Source organism: Ambystoma mexicanum, chromosome 3p, assembly GCF_040938575.1.
Source record: "Ambystoma mexicanum isolate Mex_15411 chromosome 3p, UKY_AmexF1_1, whole genome shotgun sequence".
Lineage (NCBI taxonomy): Eukaryota > Metazoa > Chordata > Amphibia > Caudata > Ambystomatidae > Ambystoma > Ambystoma mexicanum.
The window spans coordinates 300,722,284-300,740,493 of NC_090925.1; positions in this window are offsets into that span (position 1 = coordinate 300,722,284).

Below are 18,210 nucleotides of genomic sequence, written 5' to 3' on the forward strand. Positions count from 1 at the left end.
ATTGGAGCAGCTCCTTCCCCGTCTTCGCCCTCAGGAGCTCATACATCCTAGATATTTCGTGCCCACCCTCTGAGACATCATACATCGTTTCTAGGGTTCTTCCTCTAGCACAGTCTCAAACCACCTCTCTCTCACCTTCTTCATGAGCCTGGTATAAGTAATAAATTGGCCTCTATGCACCCCTGTCTCATCCTGCAGCTTCTGGAATCCCAACTCCCCCCCTTCCTGCCATATGTCTCCAAGGGTGGCCAATCCTACTGGTTCCCAGCACCTACGGACCGCTTCAAACAATTGGTAGTCGTCCTCGCATAGCACCGCCAGCGGGGCCTGCTGGGAAAGGGGATCTGGGTCACCCACCGTTCTCCATGTCCTGTGCCATACTTCCCAGCCCAGCTTCAATAATCTCCCCATCTTCGCCATTTTAGTTTTGCGCACCCATACTGTCTCCCTTAAAAAGTAAGGAGCCGATTCACCTTGCAAAAGCCTAGCTTCTGTCGAGTCTTCTGCAGACAACCACCTAGCCACATAAAACAACTGTCCTGCCATGTAATACAGCTCAAAATTCGGTAGGTTTATGCCCCCCTTATCACATGTATTCTGTAGTTTCCACAGGGCCACCCTATTTCTGGAGTTGCCCCATATGAAGCCCCTGCACATGCCATGAAGTTTCACAAAAAAGCGTTTGGGGATTTGGTACGGGACATTCACAAAAAAGTGCAAGAGTCTGGGCAAGACCACCATTTTGAGTAGAGCTGCTCTCCCCATCATGGCTAGAGGTAATTTACACCAGAACACCATGCTATTCTTAACTCCCTCCATCGCCTTCTCTGTGTTGTGTTTGTGCTCTGTCTCTATATTGTGGTAGATATTTACGCCCAGATACCTGAACGTCACGGTCTGCCAGGGTATCTCAAGACGGGCAGCCTCTCCCAGGGGGAACAAACTGGACTTCCCGGGGTTCACCGATATGCCCGAGAGGGTGGCGTAATGGCCCATCATCTCCAACACATATTGCAGGTTCTCCTCCGGGTAGCGCAAGTAGAGAAGCACATCATCTGCATACAATGATATCAAATGTGTGCTCCCTGTCGTGCGAATCCCTACCTCCCCGTATTGTTGCTGCAGGCATATCGCCAACGGCTCTAATGCCAGGATGTATAACATTGGTGACCAAAGGGCATCCCTGTCTGGTACCCCTGCTAAGTTGCCATTTATCTGAGATTGTGGTTCCGGTTTTGACTCTCGCCGTCGGGGTACTGTACAACATCTGGACCCATTTAATATATCCTGGTCCCATCCCGTATTCTTTAAAGGTCGCTTTCAACCACGGCCACCGCACTGAATCAAAAGCTTTCACCGCGTCCAGCGACATGATAGCCAGCTCGCTCGAGTCTCCCTCAGTTTGGTCAATAATATGGTGTAGCCTCCTGTGGTTATCTGTAATATTTCTACCGGGGACATAGCCCGTTTGGTCTGGGTGTAGCAATTTACCAATTACCCTCTTCAACCTATTGGCTAGCACTGCCGTGAGTATCTTACTATCCTGATTGAACATAGACAAGGGCCCGTAGGATCCGCATTCCGCGTCTGGTTTGCCTGGTTTCAAGAGCGGAATGATCACCGCCTCGCGGAGGGACACCGGCAGTTCCCCCCGCTCATATGCTTCATTAAACATGGCCAGCAGCGGCTGGAGTAGCTCCTGCTTGTACGTTTTATAAAACTCGCTGGGTAACCCATCCGCTGTAACGCTCACCTGACTCCCACGGAGGCGCTGGCCTGGTTTGCGCTGCTGTGACCTCTTCTAAGGTGATGCGCAGGGTTCGGAAGACGGACTGGACCGGGCCCCCAAATCTGGCTTGTCTGGCTCGCAGAAGTATCCTTCTGTAGGCGAAAATAGGGGATTAACTGTCTGCGGGGTAATGCAATCAGCCTCCCACTTTCCCCTCTCACCCTCCTCGAAACCCTTCTGTGATTCCTCGTAGCGTCTCACCTTAGGGTCTGGAAGGACGAGCTCCCCATCCTGCTTCTGATGCAGGGGCGCGTTGGTATCCAGTTACTTCACTGGATTTTCGGATTGGTGAGAACCAAACTTGCTTGGCTTCCAGGTAAGTTTTTTGATAAGAGGTTCCCCTTGTGTCCATGCATTAATGTACTAATGCTAGTGTCTTTTTCGCCATAGGGGCCGGGGTACGGAATGCCGGGGAACAGGCACCGACCCGAGATGAGAGGTGAAATCCTTGTAGAAATCAGGTAAGTCTTTAATGAGCGTTTTTTGGTAACGTCTTTTCATTCGCTCATTAACGCTGATGTCTTTTTTTCCCCTTAGGGGCCGGGGTCCGGAAATGCCAGGATGCGGCGCGGACCCGAAATGAAGAGGGAATGAATCAACAGGTAAGTCTTAACATGGAGATTTAGCTTTCCTTATTCCCTCCTCTCTCTCACCTTTTGTTCTGGTCTTTTTCTCCCTAGGCGCTGGGGCGTGACTGCGAATCCGGATGATCGCTGATGAACATGTAGGCGCCCTGTAAAGGTGAGTGGAATGCGGCGCTGCAGCGATCGACGCAATGAGCTTTTAAATAAAAGTCTTCCTTTTCAGGATTGTCGGCGAGATGTCTCCGGGATAGCAGGTAAGGACATTTCCTTCTTCTGTTCTCTTCTTCTCTTCCTTTGCAGGTGATCCAGGATGCTGGCAGGTGTGGCAGAAGTCAGGATGCAGGAGCAGACACGGTGAGCGTCCAGCTGCTAGATGCAGAACAACGCGAAGCACGTGTGGCTGTTCGGGTGGGGTTTAAATAGCCTTGGAAGAAGTTCCAGGTATGTATCCTTCCTCCAATCAGGTATGTATCCTTCCCCGACCACGCCCGGATGGTAAATTAGTCCCACAGGTAAAGTAGTTCCTTTCAGGCCTCAAGGAGGCCAGGATCCTGCAGCATGGTCTGCATCAGGTAAGTGCACCCAAGCACTTCCATAATGAGCCTGGCGCCTATGGCGCCAGGACTGATGTCTTTTATGAGCCTGGCGCCATAGGCGCCAGGACACTGTCCCAAGGGCCCCTATATGGGGTTGCTGGGTCCTTCCTTGGGGACTGGATGTCCGCTTTCGGGGACGCAGGGCTTGAACCGGCTCCCCGGGAGCGGGCATCATGACAGCACTCCCCCCCAAGGCCCCTCCCAAGGTTGTTCCCTCCGGGGGTTTTGGTTTGTCTGGGAAGAGTCGGTGGAATTTCCTGACTAATCGAGGTGCATGCACATGGTCGCTGGGTTCCCACGACCTCTCCTGAGGTCCGTACCCCTTCCAATCAATTAGGTAGAACAGTTTTGACCTAAACATTTTTGAGTCTAAAATGTTCTTCACTTCGAATTCGGGCTCCCCATCTATTAGAATAGGTTCTGGAGGTTTGAGTAGTCGGGTTCCGGGTACCACTGGTTTCAGAAGTGACACATGAAAAACAGGGTGAATTCGCATACTAGCTGGTAGATCAAGTTTAACAGCCACTGGGTTCATTATTGCCGTAATAGAATAAGGTCCCAGATATTTTGGGTTAAAAGTTCGAGGCCCTTTGAGTGGTAAATGTCTGGTAGCTAACCACACTTGATCCCCAATCTGATACGGAGGTGCTTCACTCCGATGTAGATCAGCATTCTCCTTGTATTTTCTCTTGGCTTGTTGTAAATGCGTAGTTGCCTCTTTGAAGGCTTGGGTAATTGTAGAATGCAGATGTTCTACTGCAGGCATTCCGAGGTTCTGAGGTGAGTCAAGGTTTGAGGTTCGAGGGTGATGCCCAAACAAAGTATAAAAAGGACTGTGGCCAGTTCCTGAGTGTACCGAATTATTATATGCGTATTCGGCTATCCAAAGAATGTCTTTCCAGTTGCTTTCAGATTGCTGTAACATACACCGTAAGTATTGCTCAAGGGTCTGATTTGTCCTCTCGGTCTGACCATCGGTCTGAGGGTGGTGACTGGTCGATAATCTTACGTCGATCTGCGCCATTTGACAACATTTGCGCCAGAAGTGGGAAATGAATTGGCTTCCCCAGTCAGAGATTAGTATAGATGGGAATCCATGTAGCCGAACGATATTTTCAAGGAATTCTTTGGCTAGGACAGAAGCTGAAGGTAAACCTTTCAAAGGAATAAAGTGGGCCATTTTGGAAAACAAATCCACAATTACCAGAATAGTATTGTACCCCGAACAAGGAGGCAGGTCCGTAATAAAATCCATTGATAGGGTGTGCCAGGGTGCTGGCGGTATGTCTAGAGGTTGAAGGAGACCGGCTGGTCTTTTCTTTTGACTTTTATTTTGGGCGCAAACACCACAGGACATCAGAAAAGATTTAACATCTTTTCGCCAAGAGGGCCACCAAAATTGTCGTTTCACCTTTTCCTCTGTCTTGGCAATACCGGGGTGTCCCTCTATTAATGCATCATGATAACCGGAAATAACTAGTTTGTGTAATTCCTTATGTGGCAGGAATAAGCGTCCTTGGAAATAAGGTAAACCATTATCTATGGTAAAGTCTGATCCCTTTTGTATCCAATCCTGTAAGGTTGTAGGGTCCAGGAGTTGTTTCACTCTAGCTTTAATGTCTTCAAGCGTCTGTAACAAAGTCATGCCTAGAATCCTCTGTTCGGGAATTATTGGTACTGGTTCTGAGTTTGTGTCAGATTCTCCCATTCCAATTCGGGATAAGGCGTCTGCTTTGCCATTCTTGCAGCCAGGTCGATAGGTAATCACGAAATCAAATTCAGCGAAAAACAAAGCCCATCGGAGCTGCCGTGATGACTGAGCTTTGGCGGTTTTCAAATACTGTAAATTCCGGTGATCAGTGATCACTGCGATGGTATGTAGAGCGCCAAGCAGATATTGCCGCCAGGCTTTAAAAGCGGACTTAATGGCTAACAGTTCTTTGTCCGTGATTGCATAATTAACCTTGGGTGCCGAGAATTTTCTGGACCAAAATGCTACGGGATGCAGTTGGTTGGTTTCGGGATCTCTTTGGGACAGGACAGCTCCCATGGCTAGGCTGGATGCCTCAGTCTCGATGACATAAGGGAGATCTGGACGCGGGTGTTTTAATATAGGTGCGGAGGTAAACTTAGCTTTTAAATCCTAAAAGGCCTGCTCGGCTTCTTCAGACCATTCAAAACGTTTATTTTTCCTCAAGAATGCAGTAATGGGTTGTACCACGCGTGCAAATTCCGGGATAAACCTGCGATAGAAATTGGCAAAGCCGAGCATGCTTTGAACCCCTTTTACAGAGCTAGGTGATGGCCATTTGAGGATGGCATCCACTTTTCTTGAGTCCATTCGGACTCCTTTGGGTGTCAGGATGAAACCTAGAAACTCGACTTCTGTGGTATGGAAAACACATTTCTCCAATTTAGCAAATAGTTTGTGTTGGCGCAGTTTTTCAAGTACTGCCCTGACATGTTTTCTGTGATCAGATTCCGAAGAGGAGTACACCAGAATGTCATCGATATATACGACAACACAAACATCGATGAGTTCCCGAAGGACATCATTCATGAAGTATTGGAAGGCAGCCGGCGCGTTACACAATCCGAAAGGCATCACCTGGTACTCGAATAATCCGTATTTAGTACGGAAGGCAGTTTTCCATTTGTCGCCTTCTTTAACTCGTACCAGATGATAAGCCCCCCGGAGATCTAACTTGGTGTATATGCAAGCGTCCTTCACATGGCCTAGGAGTTCAGGGATCAGAGGCAGAGGATAACGGTTTTTAACCGTTATCTGGTTCAATGCGCGGTAATCGATACAAGTTCTAAGGTCGCCTTCTTTTTTGGGCACGAAGAACAAAGCCGAGGATGCCGGGGACTTTGACGGGCGAATAAAACCATTAGCTAGGTATTGATCCAAATATTGTCTCAAATGCAGATTCTCAGGTTCGGTAAGGGCATAAATCCTGCTACAAGAGGGTTGTGCACCGGGCACCAGATCGATTTGGCAATCGTACGATCTGTGAGGAGGTAACGTGTTGGCCTGTTCCTTTTGGAAGACGTCCTGAAAGTCTTGGTATTCCGGAGGTAGTTGCATGGAGGCAGAGGTTACAGATGCTAGATTAATCTTCAGGTTTTCTGGGTAGCAGGTTTGTGTACAATCCGGGAAGGTTATTCTCTTAGCTCGCCAATCAATTCGAGGATTATGTGTCTCTAACCAAGGGATTCCAAGAATAACCTGAAACTGTGGAGCCTTGATTACATCAAACACAACACCCTCCCGATGGCCGTCGGGACCAATAAGAGTCACCTCAGTAGTGGAATGTGTTACCGGTCCAGAGGCAATTTCAGTTCCATCGACTGTGGTGATGACATCTTTGCTGGTTTTAGGACGGAGAGGGAGGTTAATCCTAGAGACCAATTCACGATCCACATAGTTTCCAATAGCCCCACTATCGATGTATGCCTTTATTGCATGCAACCGCTTAGGCTGTTCTGGATCTACGAGAACCATTTGCACAATGAAATGCGAGGTCTGAGAGTTAGTTTTCAAGCTCGGCAAGCGGACCCCTACACTTGTCGGGCGGAGTCGTTTCCCGAAACAGAGTCTTCATGGTTTTTATCAGCGGCTCCTACATCCTTTCGGGGCGGTTTTGCCGGGCAATCTCGTAGAAAGTGTCCAGAATTCCCACAGTAAAGACATAATTTTAACTGCCGCCTCCTTTCACGTTCCTTTTGAGTTAAGGGTCCTTTAACCCCTCCAATTTGCATAGGCTCAGAGCCATCAACTCCCTTGGGATTAGCATGGGTCTTGACCAACACCCGGGTCTCAAACCTGGACCGATCTGCTTTTCTGTTTTGAAGTCTGTGATCCAATTGGACCACTAAGTCTATATACTCTGTGCATTCTTGGGGCGGATTTACAACTTGGGCCAAGACATCTTTAAGTTCTCCGTGTAGGCCTTGATAAAACAACGTGACTCTTTTATCCTCTGGCCATCCCGTTTCCACAATTAGTCTATTAAAGGTTGCAATATAGGATAGGAGATCCTGATTGCCCTGTCGCAGGGATAGAGGTTCGTCATCCAGAGCCTGCCCCTGAGAGTGTCGAGCAAATAACCTTTCCATGCTTGCTTGAAACCTTTGAAAATCACGGAGAATCGGGTCATCTTGAGTAACCAGTGGAACTGACCAATCGGCAGCGCAGCCGCTGAGATATGACAATACAAAGGCTACCTTGGTCTGATCATTAGGGAAGGCCCCAGGTCTGCATAGGAAGTGCAAACGACACTGATTCATGAATACGGCGAATCGTTTGGGGTCCCCAGCAAAGCGTTCGGGTGGGGCCAGCGGCATGTTTCCAGGTAGATTAATCTGCACAGGGTTACTGGAAACCACAGGAGCGGGGTTCCCTCCGGAACCGGGTAGAGGAGTTTGCCCAGCTTGACCTTGCAAAAGCTGTCTGGCCAGGTCATCAGTCATTTCCTTTGATATTATTAATTCCCCCCTGAGGGCATTAGTCTCTTGACGAGCGGCATGTACTTCGGCCCGTAATTCCCCCAGTAATTGGGCCAACTGATCAGTCTCAGAACTTTCCATAGCGCCTGGGTGGAAATTTGTAGGAAGGCTTCGCGTTCTGTAACGCTCACCTGACTCCCACGGAGGCGCTGGCCTGGTTCGCGCTGCTCTGACCTCTTCTAAGGTGATGCGCAGGGTTCGGAAGACGGACTGGACCGGGCCCCCAAATCTGGCTTGTCTGGCTCGCAGAAGTATCCTTCTGTAGGAGAAAATAGAGGATTAACTGTCTGCGGGGTAATGCAATCAGCCTCCCACTTTCCCCTCTTACCCTCCTCGAAACCCTTCTGTGATTCCTCGTAGCGTCTCACCTTAGGGTCTGGAAGGACGAGCTCTCCATCCTTCTTCTGATGCAGGGGCACGTTGGTATCCAGTTACTTCACTGGATTTTTGGATTGGTGAGAACCAAACTTGCTTGGCTTCCAGGTACGTTTTTTGATAAGAGGTTCCCCTTGTGTCCATGCATTAATGTACTAATGCTAGTGTCTTTTTCCCCATAGGGGCCGGGGTACGGAATGCCGGGGAGCAGGCACCGTCCCGAGATGAGAGGTGAAATCCTTGTAGAAATCAGGTAAGTCTTTAATGAGCGTTTTTTGGTAATGTCTTTTCATTCGCTCATTAACGCTGATGTCTTTTTTTCCCCTTAGGGGCCGGGGTCCGGAAATGCCAGGATGCGGCGCGGACCCGAAATGAAGAGGGAATGAATCAACAGGTAAGTCTTAACATGGAGATTTAGCTTTCCTTATTCCCTTCTCTCTCTCACCTTTTGTTCTGGTCTTTTTCTCCCTAGGCGCTGGGGCGTGACTGCAAGTCCGGATGATCGCTGCTGAACATGGAGGCTCCCTGTAAAGGTGAGTGGAATGCGGTGCTGCAGCGATCGACGCGATGAGCTTTTAAATAAAAGTCTTCCTTTTCAGGATTGTCGGGGAGATGTCTCCGGGATGCGGATTTAGCAGGTAAGGACTTTTCCTTCTTCTGTTCTCTTCTTCTCTTCCTTTGCAGGTGATCCAGGATGCTGGCAGGCGTGGCAGAAGTCAGGATGCAGGAGCAGACACTGTGAGCGTCCAGCTGCTAGATGCAGAACAACGCGAAGCACGTGTGGCTGTTCGGGTGGGGTTTAAATAGCCTTGGAAGAAGTTCCAGGTATGTATTCTTCCTCCAATCAGGTATGTATCCTTCCCCGACCACGCCTGGATGGTAAATTAGTCCCACAAGTAAAGTAGTTCCTTTCAGGCCTCAAGGAGGCCGGGATCCTGCAGCATGGTCTGCATCAGGTAAGTGCACCCAAGCACTTCCATAATGAGCCTGGCGCCTATGGCGCCAGGACTGATGTCTTTTATGAGCCTGGCGCCATAGGCGCCAGGACACTGTCCAAAGGGCCCCTATATGGGGTTGCTGGGTCCTTTCTTGGGGACTGGATGTCCGCTTTCGGGGACGCAGGGCTTGAACCGGCTCCCCGATAGCGGGCATCATGACATCCGCCGCAGGCGCTTTACATGTGGGCAGCTGTTGGATCACCGCCTCCAGTTCCTCTCGCTCTAGGTCAACCAGGGTGGGCCACCCTATGTCCTCTATCGTGTCTAGTATATCTTGACTCATGTCCTCTGTGTGTCCTCGTATAATTGTCTGTAATACTTGAGGAACACCTCATTTACCCTTTCCTGGGTATTATGGATTTGACCCTCCACCTCCCTGATATCCCTGATCACCGAGCGGGGAGTTTCATTCTTGTACAACCAAGCCAATAACCTACCCGGTTTATCCCCCCAGCATGCAGCCTCTCCATGTATTTCTGTAAGTCCTTTATTTTAGTCCTGTTCGCACAGGTGGTCCCCTCATTTCGTATCAGGTCCTCTAGCTCTCTTTCTGTCTCTTGCAGTTCCCACTCAATTTCCCCTTGGGGCCCTTTGGATTTAGATATTGCTACTCCCCGCACCAACTTGAATGCCTCCCATACTGTTCCCACTGAACTTACACTGCCCGTATTAATTTCAAAGTATTCCTCGATGGCCTCCCTCAAATCCTCTCGGAAGCCCGCATCCTGTAGAGCCTCAATGTCGGTATCCATGCCCTGGCGGGTTGACGTCGCCACTCTATGACCAAAGGCGAATGGTCGGAGAGTACCCGGGCTTTGTATTCCGCCCCCACCATTTCTCCCACTATCTCGGCAGATGCAAACACGTAATCTAGCTTTGTGTGCAGGTCGTGTGGCACTGCATAGTGTGAGTATTGCCTATCCATTGGGTGTAGCCTTCTCCACACATCCTCTAGGCCGAGGTCCATCAACAGTGTCCTCAGCGCCCTAGCTGCTGGCGCCGACTTTTCTAACTTGTCATCTGACCTATCTATCCTGGGGTTCAGAGTGCAATTAAAGTCTGCTCCCCACACCATCGCGCCACCCGCCAGGGGGGTGATTTTACTATATAAAGACCTAATATATACCGCTGTATCATGGTTAGGGGCATACACATTTATGATATTTACTTCTCTGTTCTCCAGGAGTACCACCACCCCCACCATTCTGCCTTCCGGGTCTATTGTTGAGCTAAGCAGCTGAAATGGTACATGCGGTGCCACCCATGTAATCACCCCTCTTGCATATGCCGAATATGTGGCCCCCATGACCGTCCCCCTCCATTTGCTCCTGATCACCTCCAACTTCTCTTTGGTGAGGTAGGTCTCTTGTAGCAGAGCTATGTCAATCTGCATCCTCTTTAGGTACATCATCACCTTGTTACGTTTCAGATAGCTATTAAGGCCCCGCACATTCCAGGTCACAATTCTGAGATTACCCGTTGCCATTGATTTGTTCGTCATTTCCTTGTAGGCTCACACACAAACTCAAACTAAAACTCCCCAAAACTATATACACCACAACCTTCCTCTCCTCCACCCAACCCACCTCTCCACCCACACCCAACAACACCCTACCCAACCATTGCCCAGCTCCATCCCTGCATCTCAGGCACCCCCACATCTAGCCCTGCCTAGTAAGTCTATACTCAGGGCTCAGCAGGGTAAAGTCGCCCTAATGGCTACTTAACTACCAAATCTCGGGGGTAGGTTGCTACAATCCCATTGCTCCTACTACCCATACTATCACGCATGATGTTAATGCTATTCAGTTCCAGCATGCAGTTGATACTCTATATTCCAATCCAGCCAGAGCACAAGGTCAAAGAGCTACAAATTCACTTAAATCTCCCGTGTTCCCGAAACAAGTCCACCTTCCCACCTATCCCCTTAATGTCCATGGCACCGACTCCTCACTTGTCATGCTCGATCTCAGTCAGCCTCCTGTTTCGGGCAGTCTTGCAGATCCAGCCACGACGCCGCCTCCTCCGGGGTGTCGAAAAAAAGTGCCCTGCTCTTGTGCAGCACCTTTAGCCTCGCCGGGTACAGAAGCATATATTTGATGCCCGCAGCACGTAGCCTCCTCTTGACAGCCACGTAACTATACCTTTGCCTCTGCACCAGCATCGTATAATCTGGGTACGCCATGATATTGGTGGATGCTCTCTCAATTGTCCCGCCCTTACAGAAATATTCCAGGATCTTCTCCCTGTCTTTGTAATTCAGGATCCTTGCGATTATTGGCCTCGGCGGTGCTCCAGGTTGTGGCCTCCTCATCAAGGCCGATGGGCCTGCCCAACAGTAAACCCCTGTGAGAGTTTTTCTGCTCATATCCTCTGGAGGATCATGTTTTCTACATAGTCCGTGGGGTCCAGGCCTTCCTCCCCCTCTGGCAGGCCGACCACACGTATGTTGTTTCTCCTCGCTCTTCCTTCCGCCTCCTGCACTCGATTTTTGAGGTTGGCGACCTGCTGTTTTAGTACATGGACCTCTTTTGCATTGCTCGTGCTGACCTCCGTGTTGACTTTCACTGTGCTTTCCAGGCCACTTGTTCTCTCCGCCAACGCATGGACATCTTGACGCAGCAGGGTAACTTCGATTCCGACAGCGTCAATTTTATTTTCCAGGGCCGTCCGCAAGTCCACCATCGCTGTGCCCCATTTGGTGCTCAAATCCGTTATGGCCGCCAGGACCTGACGGTTATCTCCTTCTGCGGCACCATCAGCGGAGGCCGCGGCCATGCTTTGCGCCGCTGCCGTGGGGGTTCGCTGCGTTTTCGTAAAGACCTCCATTGTGGATTGTTTGGATTTGGCTCTCAGTCCTCTCGCGATTCTCAATCGTATCTGGTCCCCGCACTGCGATGCTGATGTGTCGTGCTCTGGTTCCTCAAACGCTAGGGCGCTCGTTGCAGCAGGTTGCGTTGTGCTGTGGCACGCGGCAATGTATTCAAATGGGCTGTCTTCTCCCATGTATTCTGCTGCACACAATCATCCATGCGCCATCAACGTACTTCGAGGTGCCACACAAAACTCAACAGCTGCTCACCTCCTTTACAATGGCCTAGTCACATGTAGGTTGTGCCAGACCAGGGTATGTTCTGGTAATAGTGTGTTACACACTTGCATGTCTCAGCCATGTCAGCTGCCGAGCGCGGCTTCAAATGTCTTTACTTCAATCCGTGGCCGTTGCCCGATACAGTGACTGCATCAGAGGGCCAGCAGTTTCATTTTGCCGCCGCGTCCCTTTGTTCTCTTGGAGCGCCGCCATTTTGGTGTTTTCGTCCACGGCCTCTCCCCAGGATACTATGTGTCCGTTCGGCTGTTCTCCAGTCTCCCGCGAGCCGCGCATCCGCTCACGTTCTTCCCGGCACCTTCCCACACGCTTTTGTGTGTTTTGCTTCCAGATTCAAGTGAAATACATGCGTTTGTTGAATGGATCAGGATGTCGGATCACGGAGCACACGGGGCTAACAGCCTATTCCATGGCTGTCCAAGCCATGCCCCCATTGGACAGGCTTATTAGAGGATTACAACTCCCTGTAGCCATTGCAGTAGCTAAGTGCACATCGCACACTAAAATTGCATGGAATTGCATGTTCAGAAGTTATTATGTTATTTGATATGCCTTATGTGAATGAAAGCATGGTGGTGATAGTGAGGGTTTTGATTGTTATAATAATGTTTCTAAACAACTCAGTTGACAGAGATCCAAAGGAAAGCGCACCAAGACGAAAAAGACTTCTCGATGCGAAGAGGGTGTTGTTTTAACCCCTCTGAAGCATTTTGGCGACAAGACAGCAGCCTTATTGAGGGTGGTGTTGGAACAGCTACACTACCCTGCGCACATCACTAGAGAGAGCCTTGCCGCAACAACTGCAGAGGAATGGTTTGTTCTGAATATTGTAGAACATGTTGCATTTTATGTAGTAAATTGTATTGTATGCCAAAACGTTTACTGCTGAGCACACATTGCTCACAATTGTGGAGTTTTTCTGAGTCATAATGGTCCCATTCAGCATTTACATATCGACTATGTCGACATGCTGCAAGTATGTAATGGATATAGATATATGATAGTGGTAGTATGTTCCTTTCTTGAGGTGGATTGAAGCGGGACCATGTACATATACAGGTGCCACCTGTGTAGACACATTTTTAGTAGAAGTGTTTCCTAGATGGGGAATATGTGAGGTATTGAGATCAGATAATGACTCATTTTGTAAATGAAGTCGCTGAGCAAGTTAGCTTGTTGCTTATTATAAAGCACACATTTTCATTGGCGTATTACCAGCAATAGAATGGTGTCTGTGATAGTCACACTTTGAAATTTTAATTATTGTTTGTCAGATTGTTGAATGTCTTTTGTGATGAAGCATGAAGATAAATGCTTCTCGTTTGACTATGATATGTTTATTATGGAATACATTTTGGTTGAACACTGAGTAATCTTTGTATTACTGTTCTTTATTTTTTTGAACAACATGAATTAAAAAGCACATGTTATTTGAAAATGTTTTCTCTCTCCATCCAGCTCAATTATTCTAAGATGTTCAGAAGTAATTTAATTAGATGATTGGTGCTATTTAAAGGTCACCTGGAAAATAACAACTGAGTGATCACCTCAAAATTTGTTTCCATGGAGATTATTTTTGATGCAGGGTGGGATATATCTTTATGTTTACGTATATGATAGACTCAACAGTTTGCTTAAAGAGAGAGTAACCACATTGAAATTGACCTTGAAGAAATTATGGTTGCACTGTCTACCACTGGCATTGTATGTGTTGAGAAATCAGCCAGATTTAGACCACCATCTTACCCCACACAAGATAGTGACAGGGACGCTAATGAGGACACCTCTCACACCTCTGTCTAGAACTAGAAATGATACCCAGCCGACAGCAGAATTGTTAGGAAAGGAGTTATGTGATTATATGACTTCAATGACCTCAAGTATCTCTGTCATTTCAGATCAGCTCAAGTGGAAGGGGCATGGGGCAATTGGGAACACAGAAGATATTACAGAAAACAGAGTTAAAGAGTTATGTCTTCCCAAACTTTTCCCCGGATATGCGGCCTAATCTGCAACTTCACTAGAAGGTGGCACCAGCTGTGTTTTTAAAGGCCCCTTCATAGTGGAGAACGTTACACCGTCTGCAATCAAGGTACAAGGCAGATGCGCTTGGATATTTCTCATAGATGTGAAGATCTATGCTGGAGAACCCTTTTTACCCCCACCCCCATCAGAAGTAAGCATCGGAGAAGAACCACAGCACGTGCAGTCTAGGTCTATGATAAAGAAGAAGGACACAGAAGTTGTTGAAAAAAGATAAAGAGTTAATTGGACTGTGGCTTGTTTCAGGAAACTCTTTTCAGTCACTAAAAAAGGCGTTAAGGGAAGTTATTTGTTCTTGAGCAACAGGAATTTGTTAAACATTGGACTGAGGCATGCTTAAGCCTCGATTGAAAAAATAAATATATGCCAGATTTGAAGTTCCTTTTCGACGACTGGAAGAGGGAGCAGTTCCCAATTCCTTCCACACTGAATTTGTGTTTGGAGGGGCCTATGGTGGTGACCAATGACAACGATTCACGGATCACTCTTGCAGTTTTCCCGTTCATTCTGCGCGCATATCCTGCGCTTGTGGGGAGAACTACTAGTGTTCACCTGTTCTTGCAAGAGCCTAAGAATGGTCCAATTGTGAGGTGATTGCTTGCAGCTATCATTGAGCAAATTCTTCAGCTACCTGAGTTCAGTGGGAAAAACAAATGCCCATGTCACTGGATACTGCACAGAGACTGGTCATTTTGGTGTTCTACTATTTGATTGAAGAATGTCCGCATCTTGTTAGAAGACAAACGGATGTCAGAACCTTCTTGAGAGATCAGAGAAATAATGCAGTGCTCAATGAGATACTGAGAGACATCATAATACAAGTGAATGGGTACTCTGAGAGAACACTGAGAACTGAATGAGACTTTCGAGGGAGAAGATCCAAAAGTCTACTGGTTGAGGAACTTTGTTTCATGCTGACCGAGAATCTTCTTGTCGACTGGTCAGAGGCCAATTTTTGGTATCCAATGGGAATTTGTGTTCATCATTGTATAACCAGCTGCAGCTAATCAAGTGGAAGTTTTGGAGCCAATATAGCAGCTTCCAGAAGTAGTGCATGATGTTGCGTGATTAAAGATTTGTTTTTCCTTCCTTAAAAGTAAAAATGGGCGGAATCAATAGCAACTTTGTCATGGCAGGATCATGAGGGACGTCCACGTTGTGCAAAAAAATGATTTATGAAAGTGGTCCTATCTGGTGCAAGTGGTCCTATCTGTATATAATTTACTCTCATTTACAGTATGCATTGCTTATTATATAGACGCAAGTGGAGCAAATACTCCTGTGTATCCTCCTGTACAAGAGAAGGGTACAGACGTGGCAACTACTAGGCAACTGAGATCTTATGTGATTGTTCCTATTCTAGAGATAGACACACGGGCACCTGGTCCAGTGATAAATAAGCCTGAATAAGCATGGGGTACCCTTTAAAGGGAGATCCCAAATGGAGATTATGCAAGATATTTGTATGTCTAAATATTATGTTGATAGGATGAAACTTCTGGAACTTTCTCCTACACAGGTAGCACATGTAAAAGCACCCAGTCCACTGACAAATGTTCATATGATATGTCCAGTGAGAAGAAACTATGCTGACATACTTCATGAGATGGTTATATTGGCTCATAAGAAAATAACAAGATCTAAGCAAATTTCTAGGGAGGATGACCATGAACTGAATGATTACATGGAAAGCACTGCACAATTGGGGAATAACATATGGTATCAGCGTATGAAAGAAGTGGGAAGAAGTACCTTAGAGGAGGAATGCTTTGTATGTGCACTCCTGCTTTATAGCATGGGGAAGTCCAAGATTGTCATAGCTGTTGAAATCGACATCCAGACAGCACATTGTCTTTCACACATAGCAATCTGCCATACAAGAGGTCAGTTCATGGGCCGGGATGCCTATTTCAAATGGGCGACTGAACGGACAGATCCAGATAAAGATTATTATATCCAAGACACAAAGACAAGAAATGGGAAGAATACAGATAATCTTGTGATCAGATACGAAAAACCTGGAGTGAAAGGGGCTGAAACAGACGAGAAGTAAATAAAAGACTGGAGAGTCCAGGGAAATCTGCAGAGGAAATTCATTAATGGAAGAACAGAGGTCAAATGCAGATCTCGGGATCGGTGCTATCACCAGATAGCTGGGAAGAGGTAGTGGTTGTTACCAACCAGTCATTGACATTGTGGAAAATGGATGTAAGCCATTATGGCCAAGACTTGCTAAACTACTGACCTGGGTCGAAGATAGAGGAGGACTGTTGCAGATAGTGCCTTTTGAGAGTGCAAAGTTGTGCTTCAGAAACAATGGCACTAGGAAAGTTGGAGAGAGTCAGAACTGTGGTTGAATCTTTGATATTCCAGGAATGAAACTTGGAACAGCAGTGATCATGGATCACTATTGGGCTTGTGGATCCAGAGCTTACATGAGACTACGCAAGGATTGGGGAGGAGGATGCTCACTGGTGAATGTTAATGTTCCAGCGTTGGTGATTCCTAAAAGTGATTTGAACATTGACAGTTTCCTGAAAGCAGATGCTCACCTGAGGAAGAAGAGATCTGTGGAGCTTATTAGTCGAATAAAGAGGGAGAATTATTTTTCTAACAAGTCAATAGAAGCCTTTGACTCCATCCCGTATGAGCACCGACTTTTCAGCCAGACTTCGTCAGTATTTCCATTAATCTTCATGCTGAGAATCCATGTTGGAGCAAAAACCAAATGGCTGCAGATTAGCAGATGGTAATTACTGCAAACGATCAACACAACCATGAAGGGATTCAATGCTAACAGAGAGGAGCAGAGCCATAAGACAGATGACCCTTCAGAATAGATATGTCTTGGACATGATCGCAGCTATGGATGGAGGTATTTGTACAAAAATTGGAGAATCATGTTCCACATTCATACCTTCAAATGATGACGAGAATGGGACCTTAACAGAGGCCATAGAGATGTTAACAAAGCTAAACGTCCAGATGATATATGAAGTAGAAGACATTGCTGATTTGATTCACTCTTTTCTTGTGTTCCACAATGGATGTCAGACATGTTCAAGTTCCTTGGAGCCCTGATCGTGTTGGTGTTGCTGGGATTCTGTGTGATCAAGATAATAATAACACAATGCAAGAAGACAGCAAAGAAAGCCAGAGGGATGAAGATTATGATCGATGTTGAATCACGATGGAAGGCAAGAGACTTGACAGATGAAGAAATAAGAGACTTTGTAAAGGCCAGTATCCATGCACCTGAGGGGACAAAATTCCTGTATCCAAAGAACCATAAGAAGTATGTGGGAAGATGGACCTAGTGCAGTCCAAGTGGACAGTGCATGCTCATGACTTGGAGCAAGGATGGGCATGTGAAATCAGATGAATGCCTGAAGGGAGTCATAATGATATGGATCCTAAAGAAGAATTTCTTCAGACAAGGATTTTATTTTTTTTTTTGTTTTTTTTTTGCCAGTGGTTCACTGTATAGTAATTTTGCCCACCTAACATAACCTGGCCCCATCCCGTATTCTTCCAGGGCCACCAGCAACCATGGCCACCTCACTGAATCAAAAGCTTTGACTGCATCTAGGGACACCACCGCCATTTCCCCCTCGCTCCTTTTTCCCTCTTCAATCACCCGGTGGAGTCGCCTATGGTTGTGGGTTATATTTCTGTTGGGGACATAACCTGTCTGGTCCGGGTGTATCAGTTTGCTAATAACCCTTCGCAGCCTATTGGCCAGGACCGCCATCAATATCTTGCTATCCTGGTTCAACATTGACAACGGCCTGTAGGAGCCGCAGCTATGCCCTGGCTTGTTGGGCTTAGGGAGCGGCACAATTAACGCTTCTCTGAGCGATTCCAGCAGCGGACCCATCTCAAAAGACTCATTGAGCATCTCTAGCATAGGGGGGGAGTACTTCTACTTTATATGTTTTGTAAAACTCGCCAGAGAATCCGTCCGCGCCCGGGGTCTTGCAGGTGGGCAGCTGCTTCACCACCTCCTCCAATTCCTCTAAGATAATAGGTGCGTCCAGCTCCTCCCTTTCTTCATCACTAATTTTAGGTAATTCCATGTCTTTTAGAGTTTCTCTAATCTCCTCCCGATTGTCCCCTCCTCTGTCCTCATATAATGTACTATAATAGTCCAAGAATGCCTTGTTGACTCCCTCCTGGGTGTCAACCACCTCCCCGTCTTCTCTAGTTA